The sequence below is a fragment of the Triturus cristatus genome, chromosome 5_2 (assembly GCF_964204655.1).
Source record: "Triturus cristatus chromosome 5_2, aTriCri1.1, whole genome shotgun sequence".
In the NCBI taxonomy this organism is placed as follows: Eukaryota; Metazoa; Chordata; class Amphibia; order Caudata; family Salamandridae; genus Triturus; species Triturus cristatus.
Window position 1 is genome coordinate 1,101,325,678 of NC_140588.1, and position 21,738 is coordinate 1,101,347,415.

General features: G+C 45.0%; 1 long non-coding RNA gene across 1 annotated transcript in view; it reads right to left on the reverse strand.

Annotated features, from left to right (window-relative positions):
• The window catches only part of LOC146829766 (uncharacterized), a 31,840-nt gene that overhangs the window by 7,217 nt on the left and 2,885 nt on the right, over nucleotides 1–21,738 (reverse strand). The window contains exon 2 of the long non-coding RNA XR_014962044.1: nucleotides 10,116–10,325. This is a non-coding gene — a long non-coding RNA (uncharacterized LOC146829766). The remainder of the gene's footprint in view (nucleotides 1–10,115; nucleotides 10,326–21,738) is intronic.

A 21,738-nucleotide genomic window follows, 5' to 3' on the forward strand; every position in this document is an offset into this window, starting at 1 on the left:
CAGCACAGATGAGCCAATGGGGCTTCCTATCATGCACATTACTAGTGGGCAGGTGAACCCTTCAAGATTCCCCACTGTCAATCAAACCAACTCATTGCAATGAGGTAATAGTGGCATGAATATGATGGCTGAGGATAGACCCTCCTCTTCACCATAGCATTTCCTTATGGCTTAATGTTGGTACGAGGACTGGTGGGGAGTCAGTACTGGGTGAAATGGGCATCTAAGGGTGTCACTAACCTTGGCCTCTTCCTAAACAAAGAGGCATATATAATTATTTGGATCATTGGATTCTGACTTTGCAATAGAAGTCTCATGCATGTGCCAGTTAATATATATTGTTTCAGTGCGCATTCTAAAGACCTGCTGGATGAAGATTTAGGAGATGACCAATGGACACTGGAGCCGTGTTTGGCACACCTTAGTATTTAGGATTACATGGCAGACATCTTTCATTACAGATGAGCATGCTTCCATTTGAAAAAAATGACCGTAAAAAAGAAATAATATTAATTAAAGCTGCAGTGAACAGCTGGATAGAAAAAAGGGAAACTATCAATGTAATAGATAAAATAACTATTATGAATGCATGTGCCCATCACAAGAGAGAAAGTTGGTGCAAGCAAATAAGAACAGAGGAGCTTCTAAAAGTATGAATATGTCTACGGGTGAGTGCATATTACAGTCTGTTTCTAAAATGTTTTTGCAATGAAGACATATCACAAAATAACTGTTGTCACAATTTTCCAGTTCACACAATGACTCACTGAGAATGAGAGGACCATAGCTAACAGTGTCCTAACCATCAATTTCCCCAATATTATACTAAGATTGCATACCCAGAGCACATGTAAGTCAATAGAAAGTGTTGTTTTTTGGCTGATAAATTACCCTTTTTGTTGTTTATTCTTGAAGTTTTCATTTATAATGCATTGACATAAGAAGAAAGGCGTTGAGGGATGGAGCTTGACTGCATCTAAGATGATCTTCTAATAGACCCCTGTCAAGCCCAACCATGCAGATGTAAAGCACCGATTAGTACCACTGAGGTTCTGGACTTTTAAGAGTCCAGAGGTGCCAGGGGAACAACACCCGAAGACCCCTGAGTTCCTTCCTGTCTTGGTGCACAAATCAACAGAGACACGGGCTTCTCGATGGTGGCGTCAGAGACCAAGGTTTATTTACTGCAGGGACACAGAAATCATAGGAACCACACAAAGGCAGAATCTACGAGACTGTTCGAGTTGCAAGAAGTGGGTTGCTCCTTAAATACACGAAATATGTCTTTAGGCAACATTACACAAATATTTCTCATGCCCAACCCGGTATCCCAAACAGATAATAAACATACATCAAACAATAATTAGTCGTAGGTTTTCTGTATTCGATCATGTCTCCTTGTCAGTTTTCCATTCTTTGCCCGATCCTCCCCATCGTAAAAATCATAACCTCCCCATTGTAAAAGCCCAGAAGGAGAGGAGCAGGACCAGGTGCAAGAGATAGAAGAATGGGATAAGAGGTGTTTATGGATCGTAAACGGGCATGGCTACCGTCTTCGGCCTCTCAATCTGGACAATAGACACGAGAACCAGTATAGCAGGATTGGCCTCAGGCAGGGGAGGCAGCTTGATTCTGCCTAGTCACGCAGCATCAGCTTTCTCGGGGTTTGAGCTTACGTGTCCTTAACAAGGCGATTCTGCCGGGGTCATCGCTCGTCCATTGACTATGTGAGGGCAAGAAACAAAATGCATGCCGTATCTAAAATGGATGCCATGATTTAGCAACAGAATGCCCTATTTCCCAGTGAATTCATGCTCGTTGCGCAGCGAAAACACTGTCATGTATATAATGGATCATTTGCGGTTCATTGGTACCAAAATCTTGTCAGCACTACGATACCGAATACACGGGTTCGGATCGCTACAGAACCTCACCACCCCTATTTGTGAGAGGAGTGATGGAGAAATCATTAAACAGATTAGCTCTGAAAGGGTAACAATAAATATGAAAAAGTAATTGCCAACTGCGTGATTGGGATGGATTGTCCTATGCATCCTGTACTTAGAGGAGAGCCCAAGGGATGCTGGGTTTGAATTCAAGATTCCCAGGTAGGGATGTTGTGTTTCCTGCACTCCCAATGACTCAGGTGGCAAATGCTGGTGCTGCTGAGTCTTCTGAGTGGACAGCCAAGTCTCTCCCCACTCATAAAATCCCCTGTGAGGGGTCAGAGGTGATGGGAACTGTCCAGGAAAGATGACAGCAGCCGTTAATGTCATCTCACCCCAAGTTGGATCTAGGACCTTTTTTGATACCCTGGGGAACCACCGAACTGATGTCGAGGATTTGAATCTTTCCAGGTAGAGACACTGCTGGCCTTTCAGGAAGATGGCAGGTACATTGTTACTGTGTCACAGAAAACCTTTGAGGGCACCATGATGGCTTTCTTTGTTTATGTGCTGCAGAAATCCAAGGCAAGCCTCCTCATTGGGATGGAGAGGTCACTTCCTTTGGCATTACCAGTGCTGAATTAGCAAGGACTGTCAATGAGTCTGTTGATGGAAACAGCTATATAACACTCCAAAACCTTCACAAAGGTTCTTGATTTCCTGTAATCATGACTTAAAACTCATTAGTACCACAGTCAGTGGACTCTGGACAGGGTGACAAAAAGGAAACTCAATGGGGCGAAGTCCTACCATCTGTGGGATACCCCAGTAAACCAACGAAAGACAAGACAGGAAGAGATCCCCTTGAGTCCAGAAAGACCATCACTCATGCACTCATAACAAGTAGACTGGATGACGGAAACGCCCTCTACGCTAGACTCAACAGATCCCTGCTATTCAAACTACAGACCATCCAGAACACCACGGCCAGACTTGTCCTCAGCATCCTCTGACACAAGCACATCACCCATGACCTGCAAGACTTTTCAGGAGACATTTGATGTGCTAAAGTCAGAAATGATGAGTGCTAGAGCTCTGAGTTCTTATGATCGAGAGTGTCCTTGTACGGAGTGAGTGAGTGATTCAGATTCTTTTTAGTTCCTAGAAATACAGCTTAGAGAAAAATAGTGCATTACCCAGTTCATTGACAGAATGCAATTACAAATAGCATACATTCACCAATAAATAACACTTAATTAAATCAATCCAGCCAACACAAGTGAGCTATTGTCTTCTAAAACTCATTGGGCAGTCAGATGTCCATGTACTTCACATTTGTCTAAATATTTCAACAACATGCATGACTTATTTAATCCATTTAGACAACCAGAGAGCATTCTACAGGCCTGCAGAGCATAAAAACAATTAGTCCTGCTGAGGCATAGACATCAAATCTCTATGTCTATGTCTGTAGAGGGCTATAGGTATAGCAATCCACAAGATCTTAGTCAGTCTGACCTTGTTTACAGACTCAGTTATCCAAGTTTGTGCCAATGTCATAACCAGGGCATCTTCGTAATTTGATCTTCACCTACGTAATGATTCGGGGAACACCCCTTCAATCAAAACTGAATTTTGATGCCAGTGTAGGACAGCTAAGAGGATGAAATCATGGCTTAGGATAATGCAGATGTATGCAAATATTGGACAATGTCATTTGCTACATCACAGTATCTCAAACCACGTGTAATGTTTAAACCCATTTCCCTCAACAATATACCCTATTTTTAAAAACAAGTGACAAATCTTCATCCTTTCCTCTAGAAAGGATACCCAATCCAACTGTAGGTGGCCCCCTGGGGTATTTTATCCACTCACATTGACATTGACCCTTGTTCCATACTATGTTTGCTTTTAGACCTGGCTTCCGCCCTCCAGGGTAGATCCTTACCCTAAAATTCTGGTTTTCATTTTGCAGCATCCGATCTGGGATTCTGTATAGATACGGAAAAAGTGTGGTAATTTGGCAGAGATCGCTGTTAGCATTTAGCTGAAGCCATCTTGTTTCCGGCAGCCATTTTGTCAATCATGTGCTTTTTCCTTCTTCACTGTTGCTTGCCCTTGTGCTTTGCTCAAAGAACTGGCTATACTTAGCCTCTGCTACTCTGCACATGTGCAGAAGAGTCTGTAGCTGCCCATGCACCTGCTCTAGTCTGTAACTGTCAGGTTGTTTTTACCAAAGTCAGCAACTGCTGGCTCCTCCTTTACTGTTGACTGTGCATTCTTTGTATGACCATTTATGTATATAACTCTCCTATGTGTGCTTGTACCGCACTTTTGAGCTCCTGTGTGGGTATAAAAGACCCATGGTTCTTCTACTCCTTGTGCTACTACATACACAACCGAAAGGTGTTGTGTGAAGGATGTATGACGTTACAACGCACACTTTTACAACGCATGCACTTACAACGCATTTTTTACAACGCATAATCCATTACAACGCACTACACTTACAACGCATGACACTACAACGCATTTTTAAAAACTACCATTACAACGCATACCATTACAACGCATAATATTTAATTGCATTTAAGGTAAGTATTAGATAGTATAGGGGTAAAAATTACTTTTCTAACTCCAGGGGGTGCAACAGTAGGGTAAGTGTTGGATAGTATAGGGGTAAAAATTACTATTCTAACTCCAGGGGGTGCAACAGTAGGGTAAGTGTTGGATAGTATAGGGGTAAAAATTACTATTCTAACTCCAGGGGGTGCAACAGTAGGGTAAGTGTTGGATAGTATAGGGGTAAAAATTACTATTCTAACTCCAGGGGGTGCAACAGTAGGGTAAGTGTTGGATAGTATAGGGGTAAAAATTACTATTCTAACTCCAGGGGGTGCAACAGTAGGGTAAGTGTTGGATAGTATAGGGGTAAAAATTACTATTCTAACTCCAGGGGGTGCAACAGTAGGGTAAGTGTTGGATAGTATAGGGGTAAAAATTGCTATTCTAACTCCAGGGGGTGCAACAGTAGGGTAAGTGTTGGATAGTATAGGGGTAAAAATTACTATTCTAACTCCAGGGGGTGCAACAGTAGGGTAAGTGTTGGATAGTATAGGGGTAAAAATTACTATTCTAACTCCAGGGGGTGCAACAGTAGGGTAAGTGTTGGATAGTATAGGGGTAAAAATTACTATTCTAACTCCAGGGGGTGCAACAGTAGGGTAAGTGTTGGATAGTATAGGGGTAAAAATTACTATTCTAACTCCAGGGGGTACAACAGTAGGGTAAGTGTTGGATAGTATAGGGGTAAAAATTACTATTCTAACTCCAGGGGGTGCAACAGTAGGGTAAGTGTTGGATAGTGTAGTGTAATATTATGCGTTGTAATGGTAGGCGTTGTAATGGTATGCGTTGTAAAGGGAGTTTTTAAAAATGCGTTGTAGTGTCATGCGTTGTAATGTCATGCGTTGTAATGGATTATGCGTTGTAAAAAATGCGTTGTAAGTGTAGTGCGTTGTAACAGTTGCGTTGTAAAGGTTGTTCCCCTGTGTGAATGTAGTTACAGCTCATGAGGTTAATAAAATATCTTTTTACTATTTCAGCTTCTGTGCCAACTTCTGTTATCTTGTCTGAGGATTTTTGTGCAGAGAAGGGTGAACCCCCGCACTGGTAGGCCTTGCTGAGGTCCACCTCTGCAAAAGGTCCATGTATGCCTGACAAATTAAGACAGACACAACAGATCTCCTATTCCTTAAATACTGTAGACCCTCACTCTGGATAGTTCCCTCTGCAGAGCACCTAAGAGTGCTCAATATTTGACTGATTTGCTTAACTTTGCCCCCTTAAAAGGGCATCCCTGGAATTCCAATGTGCTCCAAAATAATTGTTCTGCTTACCAAGGAAACTAGGCATTACCTCAGGGAGTACTACCACTGATAATGCACTGCAGAGGACTCAATTTTGTGTCACAAAAAACCATTGCAGGGCTCTTGTGCCTGAGCACTCCAGGCTGCAATTCTCAACTCAGCTCGAACCAATGCATTTTTTGGTAAGTCAAGGAGAGATTGCCATGTGAACTATCTATCCATTGACAACATCTCTGCTCCATTTAGGGCCTGGAGGATTAGTTTGTGCTGTATGGTTCAAAGGAATAAATGTCGTATTTGCAGTCACTTCAGTTGTCATTTTTTCTCCTAGTTCAAAGACGTTTGTTTAATCTTAAATAGTCAGAGAAAATTGTACGCAAATACTCGAACCTGCTCCAGCCGTGACTTGCCTAAAATCTAAGGTAATCTCCTTTTCCTTTTTGCAAAGAAAAGGATTGTTTTCTTTTCAATGTTGATTGTTAGTTTGTTTTCAAGTCCATAAGAGCTGAGTTCACCTGATTTGTGTTGAAGCCCAATTGTTGCAAGTGTCCTTCTACAATTATGGCGGATGACAGTATATATGGGCTAGGTGCAGTATTGACTCAAAACGCTACAAATTGCGAAGTTATCATAAGCTAAGCTTCCTGGGTACTCTGTGAACCAGATTGTATGTGTGGGGCAGGAAGTATGTCCTCCAGACTGATCACAAGCCCCTCATTTGCATTCTGAGTAGTGACAAGGTTGAATTCACTGCATCAAGTATAGCTCTGCTCACTACTAAACTGTCACAGTACTATTTAAAAATCACACTTATTCCAGTTGAAGACAATGGGCCAGATGTATCAAGAAAGTATTTTGCGATTCTGAAAAAGCAAATTTTACTGATTCGCTATTTTGGAATGGCAAAATGCAATGTATGTAGGATTTGCAAAAGAAATAGTGATTCCAACATATTCCCTAATATCCAATTCGCCATAGAGGCCCATAGGAATGAATGGTAAAGCATTCGCAATTTGCGATTACTAAATGGGTAATCGCAAATTGTGAATGAAATTGCAAAGGGTGTTAGGGGGCCTAAGGCCCCTCTGATGCACCCCCAATATGGTAAGTGTGCACATGTTTCGCACACACATGCCCTGAGGGTATGTGTATGCGCCACATTGCTCTTAAAAACATGCACTTTTGTGCATTTTTTTAAGGATTTGCAAATTACCATCAACTTGAAGTTGATGGTAATTTGTGATTCCTTAATGCAAAGTCGCATTTCAAAAAATGTTCTTGCAATGCATTTAGGGAAACGCAAATTACGATTCCCTAACAGCATCTGCAAAATGGCTAATCGCATAAATTGTGATTACCTATTTTGCAAATGCTTTTTGAGTTGATGCATCCCAAAAGGCTTTTTACCAGTCGCAAACTGGCTGTTGCAACCCGTAAAACGGTTGATACATCTGGCCCAATGAGACTGCATACTCATTGTCCAGATTGCAGTTATATACTCATGTAGAGGTAAACCTTGAAAACAACAATGAAAATTGCTGTGTTGCCCTGGTGGATGTGTCAGAAAATTAGGCTTGTTCAGAAGCAGAATATAGGAGTGAGTGTGAAGTGGATGGAAGGATGGTACGTGTAAAGAGTTTATAATAACTTGGTGATCCAAAGAGAGGTGTGCATGTCCATAAATTCAACCTTGCTGTAAGATTGCAGAAGAATGTTCTATAAACATTGAGTCATTGTAAGAGGATGACTGATATGTTCCTCTCAGGACTATAGGTTCTACGTTGACAACGATGGATCATGAGGGGCATTTGTGTTCCACCACAACAATATTATTATCTATTATTGGTGGCCTGCATTGAACAAAGACATAAATGCGGTAGTGAAGAAATATATGGTGTGCTGTAGGGTAGAGAAAGGTTTTAAGTTGTATACCTCACCATTACAAGCCATTTCGTTCCCTGACAGCACTTCAGTTTTACATCATCATCAACATTATGTGTTTGTGCTGATGGATGATCATAGTAAGTGACTGAAAGAATGTTATGTTTCTGCACCCACAACTGGTAAATCGGTGTTATTATAGAGGGAAATTTTTCACAAGAAAAGTGTTCCTAGGAACACATAATTTCAGACAATGGGGTTCAATTTGTGAATGCGGAAATTGAGACATTTTCACATGAGTCAAGTGATAAACATATTAAGAGTTCTATCATCCCCAAACTAATGGGTTGAAAATTGATTGCATCAAAGGTGAAAAGAGTAATAGCTACATCTTTGAAGAGGCCATAAAATAAATTTTATAGTTTTACCACACCACCCCACATTCTGTAACCCAGGTGTCTCCATTAATGTTACTTAGGGGAAGACAACCAACGTCTGTGATTTATCCGGCCTGGTTATCTAGAGTGACAAGGTTGAAAAGGGTGATGATCATGTGGTCATTATTCATAGAGTAGAAGAGAGTCAAAGTAAACAAAAATAACTATATTATGCCAGAGAGTGTGCCAGAGGCCAAGCAATTAAGGTGGGGAATCTGGTTGCTAGTTATGGTGAACCTGTGAATTGGAAAATGTGTGTGATAATGCCATAAGAGTGGAGGGCGGACATTGGTGGAATGTTGGAAAAATTGTTAAGGGACTTCCAGGGTGTACTTCAGGCCCAGGTTTGGAGGGATTTGATGTTTCTCCAGAGGCATCTGTGAGTCAAAGGTAAGAAGTTCTACGAAATTCATCCTGGGAATAATTTGTACCTTTAAAATTATTGGTCGCTTACTAGTTTTAATATGAGTCTTTAAATAAATGGAAAGGCTGATTAGCTTTATATGTATTGTAGGTATTTTTCTCTTTTATGTTTCTTTTTTTTTTAAAGGAGCTGTTATGTAGCTCTTCAAGTATGTAGAACATAATGCATATAGAATGCTCGGTCATGTTGTTCCCTAGATGTTGCTCTTGTGAGGAACAGTCAACTGGTGACAGTTGGAGTTTCTCCTGAGAGACCACGCCAGCGGTGGTTTTGTTGATGTACAGCTTCACTAATAAATAGCTGTGATACTCACCCGCATACCTGGCACTTGCATCACTAACTAGTTGCATTCTACCTCAGAATGAGTTATAAATTCCCAAGACAATCATATGTTACTGCTTCAGAGATAACATTCATATATAAAGGAAGATTTAATACATTAGAATAATATTTTTATAAGGTGTTTGTGACAAGTATTGACAACCTAAGTGAGTAATGGGCTTCACTGAAATCTCTTTAGAAAAGTGTGTCCCACAATTATCATAATTTTAACTGTGCAATAATAGGCAGACAATTATAGCAGATACATGACTAATTTGGTTGGGAGATTTGTGGTTGATTGCAGCTTCTGTAAATTCATGATTTTTGCTTAGGTGACATGCATCAAGAATGGGGATCTTTACGAAATGCAAGAGATCCTGTTTATTGTCAATTTTGGAGCAAATCTTGGGCCCACTCATCACCATTCATGTGTGAGTACATTATCAATGAATAATCCTATACAAACACTTATAAAAAGAATTAAGAAACTGAAGGTGTTCACTGCCATTGTAGGAACATATATGTTTTAGTGTTACTAGAATATAAGCACCCAATGGAATAATCCTTGATGACAAACAATGGCTATTTTCCGCAAAAGGAAATAATTTATAGTGCTATTTATGAGCAAATAGGTTGTGTTGTAAATTGTCCATTTGCAAAGTATAGAAAATGAACTTCTTAATTATTATTAATTTTTTATGGCAGTCTGTTCTTATTAAACTGCTCCTTGTCTCTTGAGCTTACCTGACATGACCCACACATGGAAAGCTGGCTACTTGGCAAGCCAGATGCCTGATAAATGTGGCTTTGGTATCTGACTGATAGTTTAAGACTACAACTGTGGTCACAAGCCATTGCTACATTTCATTATGAATTTCAAATGCTTTTAATTGTGATTTGCAATGAGTCACAAATGGCATTTTGCAAGCTGGAATGGCTTTACTAACTCACATAATTCTTTTAATATACATTGCATTCTAGAGTTTGCTAATTCAGTCCACACACAATGTACTGATCTCACAAACTGCCAGTGTTTGTCAATGTATTTAATATAGTGAATATACATTTGTTTTACTGCACAAGTTTAATGAAAATATTAACAAACTCAAAGGACCAACCTATATTTTAACTGGCTCAATGCAGAACCAAACAACATATGCTTGAATCTAGTAATAATTCACACCTTTCAGTAGTGTTATTCCATGTTTACATCCCCAGACTCCATTTATGGACTGCCAACAGGATTCAAAGATATTATGTGTATGAGAATCAAGTGGAGTAAAATGCCACATACCTGAAGAGAAGGTTTTGCACATAAAAGGAAGTATTTGTTTAATCATATCATCAAGGAAAGCAGATTCCTTCCCAAGGAATGTCTCCAGTAACAATGACGGCTCAAAATATTGCTCGTGGAACTCTTTCAGATCAGAAAAGGAAGCCATTTTGTTTATTCCGTGTACTCTTCGATGTGAGAAGATGCAAACCTTTTTATCAGTAAAATGTCCTAAAATGCAAATTAAGGGCAAATAGAGAGAACTCAATATGCAAAAAATGCAAACCTCATTGCACATTCATTCCTTTTACTCTCTGCCAACCTGTGCCTGTTAACAAGTTCTCACTGAATTAAGTAATTCTTTGGTATTCTATTTTTTTGCTAATATTGATGCTTTGAAGCCTGGTACATGTAATGCTGCTGCTAACACAAAGTTGTGCACCGTAACAGGAACAATAACAACCAAAGTTGAAAATCCATTATATTTCAATGTTTGGAATTTGCACAGTGAATATGGTTCTAGTTGCAAAATGTGGCTGTTTGTATTAGCTTGGTTTCTTGTTGATACAGTAGGAATCACTGCATACGTTCTGAAGAGGCTACCGACAATACAAAACTGAGTGGCAAGACTCATCCTTGGCCTCCCAAGACAGACTAACATCAACCCACACCTAAAGAAGCTACTCCGGCTCATAATCCAGAAGAAATACCAGTTCAAGATGTTGACCCTCGCAGATCAAGTGCACAATGAAGGACTAGCAAACATCAACAAATGAATGACCTGCCACCAACTGACCAGGCACCGGAAATCCGGCTCTCTCTTCCTCACAATCACTCCCCGGATCCGGAAAGCAAATAGGGGAGGACACTCCCTCTCTCACTGGGTCACCAAATCCTGGAAAAACCTCCCCATGCACCTTAGCACTGCCTCATCCCTATGGAAATTCAGGAACGGGCTCAAGACCTGGTTGTTTGAATGAGTAGAGTACCACGAGGCAGCTAGCGCCTTGAGATCTTTGTGGGTGATTTGCTGCACTTTATCCTAATTGAATGATTTATTCACTTTGTGTTTGCAATCTCTTTTTGATACTTTAAGTATTTTATCTGTCTATCAGCATCTTATAATGAAGAACAAAGGGCTCTTGAAAAATATGACTGAAAAGTGAGCACCAACTTTGTGGACTAATTCATATTTTTCAAATCAACCTGTATATCCTTATTTTGGTTCACAAAATCGCCATTTGAGAATGCGTGCTGCAGGGACACCCTATTGATATTCATTTAGCAGGTTGCAGTTTGCAGGTCTCTGTAACTGACTGCAAACACATTGGCCTACAAGGGACAGTAGACCCCTATCCCTGTGTAGCATTCTCAAACAGGAAACCGTTTATAAAGCAGCAAAGTTCCTTAAATCAATCAATGCTGCTTTAAAAGAAATTAAAGTTTCCCATTTTGTAAACCTTCAAAAGAAGAAGGCAATGGTTTGCTCCCCCTAATGCAGCCAGCACCATAAGCTCCCTTAAAGAACTGATCCTAACAGTATCATGTGGCCCTCTGTGGTCGGGGTTAAAGTGAAAAATATCTTTGCACAAATATCACAAATGATAACACCATTCACTGTATTACTCCCCTGTGGAACTTTAATCGTGTTGTTTACAGATGTTCTATATATATATGTAATTGAGATGTCAATAAATCTATGTTTGAATTGTATTATGTTTGTATTGTATGTATGTTGGACTTTTAAGTAGATTAAGAAAACGTGACAGAAAAAGCAGTCAGGCTTAACTTAGAGGCAATGTGTAAAGTATTTCTGCAGTCACAAAGAGTAATAAAGTGGAAACACAAAACAAGAAAATCTTTTAAGAACAACAGAGTCAATTGCAGTATTTTTTGACACTAAAACAATACTCAAGCAACCTTTGACCCTGTCACCAGGCAGGTCGCTCCCCCCATCCGCCACGCAGCCCCCTGTGGGTTGAACCTCCATTGCCACTTTTGCCGCCTGACTGCTCGCTCCCTTTTTTATTCTGTACCCCTGCGCTTGGCTTTCTGTGCCACTTTGTTTTTTCATTCTGTGCCCCTGTGTTTAGCTTTCTGTACCCCTGTGCTCTGTTGTCCCTCTCCCGCCGTCTTTTCCTGCTGTTTTTTCCCCGGGTTTCCTCCCCCCGCTGAGCCCCTGCAGCCCCGCCCCCTTCACTCCCATTGGCCACCCCGCTCCCACCTCCCAGCTGCTCTTCCCTCCCTCTGCCCTCATATGGAGGCCGCGAAGGGGTGGTAGAGAGCGACCTTTGACCCTGTCACCAGGCAGGTCGCTCCCCCCATCCGCCACGCAGCCCCCTGTTGGTTAAACCTCCATTGCCGCTTTTGCCGCCTGACTGCTCGCTCCCTTTTTTATTCTGTACCCCTGCGCTTGGCTTTCTGTGCCATTTTGTTTTTTCATTCTGTGCCCCTGTGTTTTGCTTTCTGTACCCCTGTGCTCTGTTGTCCCTCTCCCGCCGTCTTTTCCCACCGTTTATTCCCCGGGTTTTCCCTGGGTTTTCCCCCGCTGCTGAGCCCCTGCGGCCCCGCCCCCTTCACTCCCATTGGCTGCCCCGCCCCCACCTCCCAGCTGCTCCTCCCTCCCTCTGCCGAAGGCGCGCCTAAGGCAAGCCCGTCCGTGCCTGGACCGCACCCAGCACCAGAACCCCTGCACCCCGCACCCCTCGCAACGCCAGACTGCACTACGACGCAAGCACCCTCCACGCACTAAACACCAGACCACCCCTGCTACCGGGCCACCCCGAAACGCACCCAGGGGCCTTTCACCTGCTGGAACTGCAGATTCACCAGCATCCAACCCTCCACACCACCAGCCAGAGAACCCAACCACCTCCGCTGCATCCTCCTCAACACCCGCTCCGCTCGCAAGCAAGCCATCGAACTCTGGGACCTCCTAGACTCCACCGCCCCTGGCGTCGCCTTCCTGACGGAGACCTGGCTGAACACCAGCACCTGACATCGCCATAGCCATCCCACAGGGCTACAAGATCTCCCGCAGAGACCGCACCAACGGAGTGGGAGGAGGAATCGCAATCATCCACAAAGACTCCATCAAAATCTCAACGAACACCGATGACACCCTCACCACCGCCAAGCACATGCACTTCCAGATCCACACCGACCCCAACACCACCCTCAGAGGAACTCTCATCTACAGACCTCCCGGACCCCGCCCACAGTTCAGTGACACCATCGCCGACCTCATCAGCACCCACGCCCTCGCTTCCACGGACTACATCCTCCTCGGGGACCTGAACTTCCACCTCGAGAACAACAACGACGCCAACTCCACCGCCCTGATCGACAACCTCGCACTCAAACAGCTTGTAACGACACCTACTCACGCCGCTGGACACACGCTCGACCCCATCTTCTCCGCAAGCCCCCACGTCTCCTTCAACCACACCACCGAACCACACTGGACCGACCACAGATGCATCCACTTCACCTTCAGAAAACCCACCACACACCACCGCATTCAACAGTTACCACGCTGCTGCTGGGGCAAGGTCACCGAGGACCAACTGACTACAGCCCTCGCCCTGAGACCACCCACCGACCCCACCGACTCAGACACCACCAACTCATCAGGACCGCCAAGAAGACCGCCTTCAAGGACCGCCTAGACAACAATGCACACAACACCAAAGAGCTCTTCAGCATCGTGAAAGAACTCTCCAACCCCAGCTCCAACACCAACGACATCCCGCCATCTCAAGACCGGTGCGACTCCCTGGCCACCTTCTTCCACCGCAAGATCACCGACATCCACGACAGCTTCAACTCCGACCCCCCCGCACCCACCACCGAATCCACCACCCATGCGACTACCACTCGCACCAGTCGCCTGATCGTCTGGTCCAGTATCAGCGACGAAGACACCATCCAAACCATGAACTCAATCCACTCCGGATCCCCATCGGACCCCTGCCCTCACCACGTCTTCAACTAAGCCAGCGCAATCATCGCGCCCCACCTCCGGAAAACAATCAACTGTTCCTTCGAGACAGCAACCTTCCCAGAAAGCTGGAAGCACGCCGAGATCAACGCCCTTTTGAAGAAGCCAAAGGCGGACCCCAAGTACCTCAGGAACTTCCGGCCCATCTCCCTGCTCCCTTTCCCAGCAAAAGTGACCGAGAAGATTGTCAACAAACAGCTGACCCGCTACCTCGAAGTTAACAACATCCTGGACCGTTCCCAATCCGGTTTTCGCAGCAACCACAGCACCGAGACCGCCCTCATCGCCGCCACTGACGACATCCGGACCCTGATGGACAAAGGAGAAACAGCCGCTCTCATCCTCCTGGACCTATCAGCAGCCTTTGACACGGTCTGCCACCGCACCCTATCAGCACGCCTCCATGACGCTGGTATCCAAGAGAAGGCCCTGGCCTGGACCACATCCTTCCTCTCCGGCAGAACCCAGAGCTTCCGCCTCCAACCCTTCCACTCTAAAACCACCGAGATCATCTGCGGCATCCCACAGGGATCCTCCCTCAGCCAAACGCTGTTCAATATCTACATGGCCCCCCTCGCCCATGTAGCACGACAAGACAACCTCAACATCATCTCCTACGCCGACGACACCCAGCTGATCATATCCCTCACCGAAGATCCCCACACCGCCAAAGCTAACCTCCACAGAGAAATGAAGGCCGTAGAAGACTGGATGAAGGACAGCAGACTGAAGCTGAACTCAGACAAGACAGAGGTCCTCATTCTCAGACCCACCCCATCAGCCTGGGACGACTCTTGGTGGCCCACGTCACTAGGCACAGCCCCGGAACCCACGGACCACGCACGCAACCTGGGGGTCATCCTCGACTCCACTCTCTCCATGACCAGGCAAGTCAACGCCGTCTCCGCGTCCTGCTTTAACAACCTCCGTATGCTCCGCAGGATCTTCAAATGGATCCCCCTCGACACGAGAAAATCCGTTACCCAGGCCCTCATCACCAACAGACTCGACTACGGGAACGCCCTCTACTCAGTAACTACAAAGAAGCTCCTGAGACGACTCCAACGCATCCAGAACGCCTCGGCCCGACTCATCCTGGACGTCCCCCGCCGCAGCCACATCACACTCCACCTGAGAGGCCTGCACTGGCTCCCCGTCAACAAAAGGATCACCTTCAAGCTCCTGATCTACGCACACAAAGCACTGCACAACACCGGACCCACCTACCTCAACAACCGACTCAGCTTCCACACCCCCACCCGAAGCCTCTGCTCAGCCAACCTCGCCCTCGCCACAGTCCCTCGCATCCGAAAAACCACCACCGGCGGCAGACCCTTCTCCTACCTCGCCGCCAAGACCTAGAACACTCTCCCCACCATCCTACGACAGACCCAGGACCTGCTGGCCTTCAGAAGACTCCTCAAGACCTGGCTCTTCGACCAGTAGCACCCCCCCCCCCCAGCGCCTTGAGACCGTCTCGGGTATGTAGCGCACTTTACAAATGCAGTGATTGATTGATTGATTGAATCCAATCACTAGAAATAGAATTATGCATTTTTAGAGTTTAAGGTTCAAAAGAACACCTAAAACCCATTCAGGACTCTGACTGGTTCAAGGTGGGGGATTGATGTCTCTATACCTCTGAACACTCTACCAGCTAGCCCTTGGAGTCACTTCTAGTAGTCGTGGGTGTAGATGCAGGGCCCAACTGCAGAGCTGGCCTCTGAGGGCTCAAGGCAAGCACCAGCCAGTAAAGCTGTACGTCCAGGTATTGCAGCAGACTGGCAGAGGGAACACCAGGTCACAGCAGCAAGCAGCTCTCTGAGAGTCCTTAAAAAGGTCCAGCAGTGAATTGAAGAGTGGGTCTGAAATTCTTACTGTTTTAGCATTGTGCCCTGTTCCCAGAAGGTTAGAGAAGATTTTGGAGAGGTTTTTTGAAGTTCTTGAAGTTTCTTGACTCCCCTGCCTGACTCCAAGCTGGCTGCAGTGAAAATACAGAGTCATCAGGCCTATTGTGAGGAGACCGGACACAGCCTAACCAGGTACAAGAGGGCTGTGCTCAGCTCTGCCTCCCATTCTGCCAGTTAATGGCCCAATGAGGCTGTCTGTGAGGAATATACAAAGTCTAACTCTCAGTTACACCCAGGCATGTGACTCAAGTCAGGCTGCAGGCACAAAGGGCTAAGGGTAAGAAAATGCATACTTTCTAAAAGTTACATTTTCAAAATTGTAATGAAAAATCAAATTTTACCATTAAAGATGGGTTATCATTATAATTCCACAGGTACAAAACATAACACATCTACAACTTCTTGTATTGGTTGGCTTTTTAAGCTTGTTTACCATTTTTGCTTCTTGACCTCCTGTTTTTGACCTATTATTCATTGTTTTCAGGACTCCAGGCACTTGACCACCGCTATTCAGTGCTAAAGTGCATATGCTCTCCATGTAAATGGTGTTCATAGATTGGTGTTTCCATGATTGGCTTATCTGATATACTACTAACTCTCTAGTACACTGCACTTGGCTAGTGGGCCTGCAGCACTGATTGTGACACCTACACAAGCAGCCTTTCAAAGGGTTCTCAGACTTGCCACTGCAATGTCTGTGTGCAGTTTGAAACTGCCATGTTGACATTGTGAGTGCACCCATTTGTTAGGCCCTAACATTCCCTTTCTTTCATGTAAGGTACCCCTCAGGTAGCCCCATGGTATCCCCATGGGAAGGGTGCAGTGTATGTGGAAGGTAGGACATGTGCTAGTGTATTTTACAAGTCCTGATAGTGATATACTGTGTAGTTTGTTTTTCACTATTGAAAGGCTACCTGTCCCATTAAATAACATGGGAGTTGCTTTACAACACCTTACAAGCATAACTGACAAGATACAAGGGACAAGATAGAGAAATGAATTCAGAATTTAAAAACACATCTTCAAGTGAAGATGATTTTTATATTGTTTATTTACAGATGTCACTTTTAAAAAGTTGACATTCTCTTGCTTGACCATCCTGGGTCCCCCTGCCTTTTGTGTATTTATAGTCTGGGTTTGTAGTGACAGGAGTTGGGGCTGTGAATTCACTCTAGGCAGACACAAGGGGAGGTTGAGGTGTGCCCTGCTTTCCTGGGTGACTCGTAGCCAGGCTGAATAGACCTAGCTGCATTTAGAGTAGTGGGAGGAGTTGTCGCTTATACCTAAATGGACTGTGGTTGCCTTCCACAAAGTTGTCTTCAAATCCTGTAGTGAACCTGGCCTGAGCCAGGCAGAAATGGTTGATGTGTGCCAAAGGAACTTTGTTTGTACCAACTTCAAAGGAAAATGTGGTATACATAGTGGGGCCCTGACACCAAGACTTTAGATTTCTGTTGGACTAAGAATCCTGCCAGAATGTAGAGCTGGTAGAGCTGTGGCTTTGTTGGGTGGGCCTGCAGTTGCATCTTCTGTCTTGAGCAGGGAAAGTGTAGGAAAGTGCCCCTTTTTCATGGTTACCCCCACTTTTTGCCTGATAAATGATGCACTTTGACTTGGTGTGCCCTGGGTTCCTGCTATTCAGGTTACCAGAGCCTGTGTTCTTTCCAAAAGCTGCATCTTTGTTCCCCCAACTGGCACCTCTGGCCCCAGGTTAGCCACTTCTAAAAGGGACTATGGGTACCAATGACACTGTGACCACAGAAGGTCTCTAAGGGCTGTAGTACCTATTGTGCCACTCTCAGAGGCACTGTATCTCAACACCTACACACTGCCAGTTCATGCTGCATGTTTCAGTGCAGAGAAAAGTGAAGAGATGAACTGGCACACATCCCTGTGTGGCGGGCCTACAAAGCACTGCCTATGGTCAAGGTAAGTCATCCATCTAGCACGGTGCAATAGACTACAGGTGAGGGTAGAGTTGCATGAGCACTGTACCCCTTCAGTGTCCAAGTCCATTCTTAGACATTGTAAGTGCAGTGAGGACATAAAGAGAATATGGTCCGGAAGTTGGTCATTACAAACTGCAAAGTTTTATAACGGCTTCACATAAACCTAGGATGTTTGATAGCAAACTTCTCAGCACATAAAACCCACACTGATATCAGTGTGGGATTTCATGTAAAATTAACACAGAGGGAAACAAGAGATGCCCCCTGAAAAACTACCAGCCCTGGTCGGCTTCCTGAAAGGTTGCCCGCCATTTGTCATCAGACCTCCTTCCCCACGTTGGGCTGGTTTCAGAAAAAGTGAAGCTTCAAACGCCTGCTGCCTTTGTAAGCTGTACCTGCCTTTGCTGCCCCCAGCAACAGACGCCCACCAGTTCTCTCCCCCACTTTCGGCTGGAGAATCAGTGTAAAATCCGTGTTAGGAGGAGGGTGTGCCCACCTTTGCCAATCCCACCCCTGAGGTGGGGGAGGGGAGGTGAAGCACACATATCAGTCCCCTTCACCTTGGAGTTGAGCAGACCTGGCCATTTAGGAAGAGGCGCATGCCCCCTCCTAGAGGAAGGCATAATAAGGGGTGTACTCACCTCAAGGAGGGGGCCCATTGGTCCCGGCCAGCACACCCCTATAACACCCCTAAATTTAGTATTTAGGGGCAACCCTGAACCTTGCCTCCTCAGATTCAAGGAAGAAATAAGATGGACTGAAAAGCAGTGCTGACCCAGGAAGAAGAGGACACCTATTGATTTGGCCCTGGCCCTACAGGCCTGTCCCGTCTTCAACCTACCTACAGCAAAGGAGGACCTGCCCTCGCTAACCTTACAGATGCTATCTCTCATGATCACTGCATTTGCTTAAACAAAGAATTACCCAGAGAGTCTGGATCCAGGCGACTCCACAATTGTGTACCAGACTGCGCCCAATGCCCCCAGTCCGAGCTCGAGTGCCACATCACCACAGGAAGGTCTCCCCAGTGATCCTGACCTGGGATCTAGTGATCCTGACCTCCCTCAAGCTTCAAGACAATGCTTGCAGCCCCTACCTGAAGGGTCCCCCTGACAGCGACTGGAGCTGGTGGGAAAACCAGATGACAAAAGACACACATGCACCCGATGCCCCACAGCATTAGGTGGCCCAACCATTGTTGTTCAGGCATCCCCCAAGAAGCTCCCTGCCCGAGCCTGCAGTCTCTTTACCAAAGCGAAGATCCCCATTAGGATTCGCAGGTTTCCTGATGTCTCCTTGCCACCCTGCACCCAGCTGCCCCAGTGCTGCTGGTGGTGCAGCTCCTATGCTGATTGTTGGCCCCTTCAGTACTGACCTTAACCCCAGGATCTTTGCTCCCACACCTGAGGGGCCTGATCAACAGCAGTCTCTGGGAGAAGGCCCCCTTAGCCCTATTGGTTAACATAGGGGCCCTTGCAATCCATAACCAGCCGTCGCAATGCCACTGGTGGTGCAATTTGAGTGTCTACCTGGACCTTAGGAACCTTGGTCCTAACCTCCAAAAGTTATAATTTTAAGTTGAGTGCTTACCTGTAAAACCGATAACCATTTTTCTTCCATAGAAACTAATGCTATGATTTTTGTTTAAAAAATGTTCTGTGTTGAACTGTTGTTTTGTATGGGAAGAAAGTTACTATGTTTTAAACCTTTAACTGTGATACTTACCTGTAAGTGACACAGTCTAGGGTCTGATATCTAGGCATATCACCCGAGTAATCTAAAAGTAACGAGAAAGTAATCCAAAATAATTACTGTGTAATTTAAACTGCTTTTTGAACCAATACATTCCTGTAACAATTGCAAATCAATTCCCAATTGAACTCCTGGAAATGTTCTATGATTAAAAGTATATTTTGACTACCTCTGCAAAGATCTGCTTGGTTCTAGAAAAAACTGATCAACTACACCTTTTTTATACTTATCCAATTGGTCTAGATCTAAGCTCTGAATGTGTGCCTTTAGTCTTGATCAAGTGAATACAATAAATGCTTAACACACTCTCTGGAGAAGCCTAATTGCTTGACCACACTAACACAAAGAGACCTGTTAGTACTTAGTTAATTAAGCCTCTGCTATACCTCTGGGGACAACCTGGACTCTGTGCACACTTTTCCTTACTTTGGTAAAGTATATACAGAGCCAGCTTCCCACAGAAATGACTGGACTGCACTTGCAAGGGCTTGACGTAGAGCTTGTGTCCTGTTGGAAGTCTGAGGGAAATCAAATACTTCAATATCTTCTGTGTACTGGCTCTGGAGCTGGATGTTTCAGTGGCCACAGAGGAGAAAAGTAACCCAATGCCATCAACCATGCTGCTACCGGGTCTGTGACCTGAAGGCACGGCCGAGAGCACCTCTGCACTTTGCACCTGAACCCTGGTCTCACGCCTGCTGCCATTCGACGCTTCCACCGAGCCACTGCTTGCACCGTGACCTGTGGGCATCACACTCCACACTGCCTTGCTTCACACTGCCAACCAGATATCCCTGAGGATGCCGCAATGACGACAATGATGCCCCTGCCTGCACACCTCTCGTGGAGAACACAGAGTACCAACCAGTTTCGCTCTGCAGCTCTTGTGTCACTGATGATATAGCTCCAATCTGACATCAATGCCACAGCTTGCACCGTGGTTTGGGGGCACTGCTCATAAGTTACAATACCCACATTGAAGCCTTGGCTCACCAATGCCAGCACCATTGACTCCAGATCTTTAACTAACACTGCTGTTTGCACCACAACATGTGGGCCCCAGGCTTGGGTCTACCTAGAACAGCGATTCAGCAACAATGATGCCGCTGCTGACAGCAAGACCTTTTAGTACTGCAATGAGCTTTCCCCACTTTGCACTGCAGCCTTGACCTCATCGATGCAGCTGGATGACCTCACAAGCCGATGCCTGCACCGGAACCTGAGGGCATAGCAAAACATACCACTCCGCTTCACACCACAGCCCTGATGCCTGCTTGGGCTCCTGACTTCAAACTCCTAGAGTTTGAACTGCAACGTGTGTCACTTCAAGAGGCCCCACGACTCCTGCGCCATCTCCAGAACCGATGCATTTTGTCGCCCACTCCAGTGGAGCTCCCTGCATCTCTAAAGGTACTGTTGTTTTACGGATCTCCCCGACACAGTAGCTGGCTCGCAACACCGCCACTGGCTAGAACTGTTGAATTTGTTTGTTTGTGATGCTGTGATAGCCCTGAATAGAGCTACGGACTTCAAGGAGCTATATATAAAGTCTTTTTTGCTTTATGTGTATTTTGTATTGTGGATTACTCTATTTTGGGTTTTTATTGTTTTGATCTCATTTTACAGAGATAAATATTGGAAATTTGTCTAAAGCTGGTGTGGTGTCCTTCTGTAGTGTGTTCACTGTATATCTGTGTGGCATATGCAAATGCTTTACACACTGTCTAACTGCTCGTTCAAGCTACCAAGGGGATGAGCAGGGATTATTTTAGATGTGTTATCCCTAATCCTGACTAGAGTGGTGGATTCTGCCTGGCTTCAGTGCATAACCTAGCCAACCAGAAAACATATTTGTAACTCTTCTCAATTAGGAATTGCAGCGCATCAAATGTAATAGGGAATGCCCAATGTTATTCAATGGGGTGGTAATCCTCACAGTAGAAGAAAATGAGTTTGGGAGTTTTCAGTATCATGAAAAGAAAAACTGAAAAGTACATGGCAAACCCTACAATTGCACAGCTCCCTGTCCTATA